Raw genomic sequence first — 6,000 nt, forward strand, 5'->3', positions numbered from 1 at the left:
CAAGTATTAAGCATGAGGGACAATCAGCAGCCCCAGGAATTCATATCCTGGCCCTAGTCTCTTCTGCAGTATAGACACAGCCATGGAGCCCTACATGCTCCAGCTGCCCCAGTCCATACTGTAGGCTCTCTTCGCCCTACAGACTTTGCAGGGCTGCCTCGGGCTGCTCCCCCTGTAGGCACACATCTTGTGCAGTCAAATCCAAACTCAGTTCCTGCCTGTAATGCAATGATAACAGCATGTACCCAATTACTTTCTGTAAAGTTCACCTTATCAATGCCAGTACACCACTCACTGAATTGAAAAAATACATCTTTTTTTTTATGTGTGTGAATACATATCCTGAATGAAGAGAGTAAACAGAGAGATGTTTTATATCACTGCAATTGCAAAGTATAGCTGTGAGTCAGGCAGTCATTTGCCAAGTGCTGTAAAACACACCCAGCCCTGAGACTGCCGCATCTATTCACTGTTAGCTCAAAATCAAAGGCCAAATGAGCCCCTTCTGGAAAAAAATAGTGCCTGAGTATTGCTGCAGCAACCTGCCCTGTCTGCAGTTCCTGGAAGGACAGGTTGGAAAGGGAGCCAGGGGTGCTCACCTGTGGGATTCCCCACACAGGCTGCCCACAGAAAGTATCACCAGCAAAGCTGAAAGGACCTGTACATGACTAATCAGAAATCCTACATACTTCTTGCTTGGCTGGTCTAAATGGCTGCTGATTTTCATGGTGCTGCCGTAACTCAAACATTATTCCAGTTGAAGGAAGCTTATTTTGTATGGTACGCAGTGCCCTGGAAGAAAGCCTGTCACTACTGTCTCAAGCTTGCATTGCTACCAGAAGTCAATGAATCTCAATGGATTTGACAATGTCTTTTGAAAATAAATTTCTTACTGCTCAGAAAAACATCACGTGCTTAGTGTGAAAGAGATTGATAAAACAATCCCTTGCTTTTCCTGCTGTGCTCTTTTCAACTCTTTAAGTCTTCAAAAATCTTCTTGCTGGAAAAAATGAGCTGAAATGTGGATGACGCATTTCTGTTTACCAGAGATATATACTGTGCATATGTGTCAGTGAACCTGTTTTCTAAATAACATTAAAAAAAAAAATCACAATCTGCTAAACATTTCACATTTTTGTTCTTGCTTTGAGGAAAGCTACATGAGAAGACAGGGATGGGCTTTTTTTTTTACTGGTATAAAACACTGATATAAAACGCTATCATTCATCAACAAACACTGTTTCCACTGAGTACTGCACATATAGCAAGGGCAAAAACTCCACTCAGACCAAGCAAGGCAAAGCAGGGAGAGTGTGTTTCCACCTATCACCCTAGAAAAAAAAGATGACTGCTGGCCCCCTGAGTTTTGTCCAGCAAATATCATCTCCTTACAACAAATGTGTTTACACAAGCTGCAAAAAATGACAGTTCTCCCACCCCCAACACCACTGAAAAAGCAACCCACAATAGCAGGAATTAGCAGACACCCCCAATGCACAAAGTTCTTGGTGAGCAGTTTGATGTGCTCACTTCTGATTTTGTGTATCTCTCTGTCTACTTGGGACAAAAACCTAATTTCTACCATAAGAGACACTTGAGTATAACAAGATGCAGGTTTTCATGGGCTGCCTGTCAGTTGGTCCTTCTGTCATTAACTTCTGCAGAAAATGCAGAATTGGTGTCAATAATTCTGACAACAGCATCATTTCAGTGCATTGCAGACCTTCGTGCTTAGACATCTGTAGCTTAGAAGAACCATACAGACTAGCTTTGCAACAGTGGATTAACAATATGACCTCCAAATCATATTTGCTTGGCTAACAGACTGAGGGCTAAGAGGGAGACAAGAATCAGAGCTCTCCAGAAGTTTGACATGATGAATTTCCATATTGGTGTTACTGGGGAGGAAAAACAAACAAACAAACAAACAAACAAACAAAAACAAAACAAAAAACCCCACCACAATCAGAAAGGAAAAGAAAATGCAGTGAAACCATCCTTTCACAGTTAAAATGAGCCATAAAGTAATTGCTAATGAAGAAATTCACATACGGAGAATACAGAATTAGCAACTGTAATTCCTGTGAGAGAATCAATTAAGATGAACATAATGGTAGCAATACATAAGTTGATACGACAAAAAGTTATCTTCAACAGTTCATTAATGTTAAAAATGATGTGTCATTAATAGTACTTCAGAAAACATTCTTGAAATATTTGTAGGTATGTATTTTTATGTTGTCTGGTTATTTATAAGTCCTACTCGCTATGGAATATTAGCACCTTACAGCTTCCAAAGGAAGCTCATTGTTTTTCATTTCGTTTTCTTCAAGGATGGGAGAACATGAAGGTAATGAAAAATAGTCAAAATGCTCTACATTTTGTCTACAGCTCTGGATTTTCACTGTAGAGTTAAATGTAATTCTAGTCTTCCTGGTGTAATAATGTCAATCAAAAGCTTTGCTATTTTACAAGAAAAAATAAGCAATGCACAACCAACAAGTGTTGAAGCCAGTTGAGGGAAATAAATGTGACTCTAGATTCTATTTCCACTTCTAAACTCTCTTACAAACACAGCAAGGAGCAAGCTGAATGTGACTCAGAAATGATCATGTTCTTCATACAGGAGGTACCTGTCTGTTAGTACATGGCAAAAGATTCATCCTACTGCATTCTATGCAGAAAAGGAGACTGCAACCTGCCATCCAAAACAATCCCTTGGAACTACAGGCAACTATGGGATTTCAGGAAAACAGAGAGGTTGTATAAGTCAGTTTATTAGGAAAGGCAAAGAAAGGGTCTGTGCAATTATCATAACAGTCAGACAAGCTACAGGTTCACAGCCATACAAAGCCCAATTGCAGCCACATGCTGAGTGGAAAGAACTGAAGACAGGGAGACATTTCTTCTGCTTTTGGGAAAACAACAATGACATTGACAACAGTATTGAAGAGGACTGAAGGAACAGGACTGAAGGAACAGGACTGAATGTCAACCAGAACAGGCAGATTCCATCTCAGGAAGACTAAGCTGTAAAGAAGTGACAAGACTTTGTAATGAAAAGGTGGAAGCATGGGCAGTGGGGGAAGAAATTCTATAAAAGTTTTCTTAATTTCCTTGTCATCTCATTATCCCTACTTCTCATGCAATTTTGCCTATTTGAAATACCCTCTCCTTCCAGTCTTCATCCTTTGCCATTCCTTCTCCTAACAAACTTTTCAGTCTTTTAAAATCTACAGAATACAACCTGAGCTAACAAATTAAACATGAGCACCTTGGAGAAGAAAGAAGTGGGAAGCCAGAGATGTGGAACCACTTAAATAATGGAAAAAATGCTGACAATGGAATTGGACAGCGAGTGAACAAATCCCTTTCCTAAAAATCCATGCACTTCTCAGCATTCCCTTCAATTCAGGCTGCTTTTTATGTCTGCTCTTTCCATCTAATAAATTATAGACTCAGTCTACAAAATGTTATCATCATTGCTCCCATGAACCTGCTCCAACCTAGAGTGACTTCTGCAGTCTTTGTAGTATGCTGCCTAGAAAACACATCATGTTACTTGGAAGATCAGAAAAATAAGGTGAATAGGGACATTCTTCACATATTTGGTCAGCTGAAGCTAAAAAACAGTACATGTAGAAATGTGAAAAAAAAAAAAATCGAAACACTGACTTGTGAATTTTAAACCATTACAGAAAGGAATATAAAATTGTAAATTTTCTTCACTGACTTGATAAGATACATAAAACATGCTGTTCATTCAGAATCATTCCATAAATAAAATCAGACTCACAGATGCATTGATGTGCCTTATTCAGAATCCATAAGCAATTTAGTAATAATACATTCTGAAGTGTGAGAGCTCTACAATAGCCAGTGTACAGAAAGAGGGTAATATCCTTTTAAGCAGTCTGTGAGCCCTCTAATGATGTTCACTCTTGTTCTGTGTCCAGAAGGCTCATGAGAGCAATGGCATTCAAAAGGAACTAGCCTTCACCTGCTCTGTATTATTAATAAATACATTTATTGGTTATTTGGGTAAATATCTTAATAAGATTATGCATATAAGCAAAAAACTGTTCTGTCTGTGCAAGTCCTTGACAGGCTTATGTATAAAGAGACAACTATATCATGCTAATATAACAGAATATAGCTAATATGACTATTAATATATGGTAATTATAACTATTATAATTTCTATCACATTTATTATATTGCAAGTATGCATGAAAATACAATATCACCCAGTTCCAAACTTCGGTGTTTCCTTTGAGCTGCTTGTGTTTGCTTGGAAAAAGTGTTCCCAAGGCTGCTCTAAATCGCAGTCTCGGGTTTTCACTTCTTGCATCTTAGATCCCCTCACACCCTTGCATCTCAATCATATCAAAGGATTTAACAATCTGAGAATGGTTATTATTTGTAGTTAAAAGACATCTCAAGATAAACTGAGCTTTCTGCTTAATTATAGCATTGGACAGTATCATCCTGTATGCCATGCAATTACAGACAAGTACAAGTATAGTGGAACATGCTGACATCCTTTGACTACAAAAGAATAGTATAATGGAGAATGGCCAAGGCTCTAGTTCATTGCTGGATGGGCAAAACCATCTTTTGACACAGAGGAGATACACATCCTGCTCAGCACTGTGTAGGTATTTTGTAGTCTACGCTAGAAATATATCTGATACAACATGAGTAGATGTGAGATTTGTGGCCTACAGATTGCATTTAGGCAAGCAGATATAGAAGCAAAGTAAAGTTTGCGTTTTAATGGGGTTTGTAGCATTTTGGAATAATATTCTATGAACTGTGTATTTGAATTTGAAACTTCTAATGTAGTAGTGTACTTCTTCTTTCAAAGCAAGAGATCACCTGTAACTGATAACATTCAAGAGACATTTATACACCCACTTGCAACATGCACAGATAAAACTTATACAAATACAATGCAGTGTTTAAGATGCTAACGCATATACATCTCAAAATTGAGTACTATAGAAAAGAGACATATGGGTAAGAGAGTATAATTTCTTTCAAATGCCATAAATTCTTATATTGGAATAAAAACATTGCATGATTGCATGCTGTTTGTGCAAGATACTAAATTCATACTATTTTTATGTATACCAATATTTCATCACTTTGTTAATTAAAAAGATCTCTGCCTTTTTCACATTTCCCAATTATTAAAGTGAATTAATTACGTATGAAAAGTTACACATTGTCAGTACTTTTCACATAGGACCAAGGACTGCCATTTTTACTTCTTCAAGCATCAACACTGTTTATCTGGACCTGCGTGGCTCAAAAATGGCAATCGTGGTGGCTAGATCTGGTTTAGAGAATCTCTTCGCAAGCTGGGATGTCCCTGTGGTGCCTCCTGGCACTAAGTCCCAGTTTGAGTATGGATGAAGGACACACATATTTTGTCCTCTCTTTTTCTATGAAGGTAGTTGCTACAGTTTAAATTCCAGCCCCGGGCAGGTACGCATGTCTGACCAGCAGAGTAAAACATGCTACCCCAACAGCTATTCCCCACCTCTCCCAAGGAATAAGCAGCCAGCTTCATAGAAACATCCCACAGCCTCGATCCACTCCACAAACCCAACAGTAGAATCTTGCAGCTTTAGGACTGGTGGCAGCAACAAAGTACACACACAATGTTGAACATGTGAACTAACGAGACCTCTTCACAGTATTCTGCTGAGATACTGCAACAGTATTTAAAGCATATAGAAAAATTCCCAAACCATCTCATCAACATGCCACAACCTTGGCACAAAGACACTAACACAGGAGAGTTATTCAAGCTCCAGCTGTATTCACCCTTTAGCTGTTTTGCTTACAATTTCCACAAAACTGATAGTCTTACTAACACACTTTTTTTTGTCAGTAAATAGACTGACACCATATCAGTCACCTACCAGTGATGAGAGAATAACAAGTTCCATTTCTACCAGAATGGGCCACCTTTCAACTGGCTTTGATATGAAT

The sequence above is a fragment of the Caloenas nicobarica genome, chromosome 2 (genome assembly GCF_036013445.1).
Source record: "Caloenas nicobarica isolate bCalNic1 chromosome 2, bCalNic1.hap1, whole genome shotgun sequence".
In the NCBI taxonomy this organism is placed as follows: Eukaryota; Metazoa; Chordata; class Aves; order Columbiformes; family Columbidae; genus Caloenas; species Caloenas nicobarica.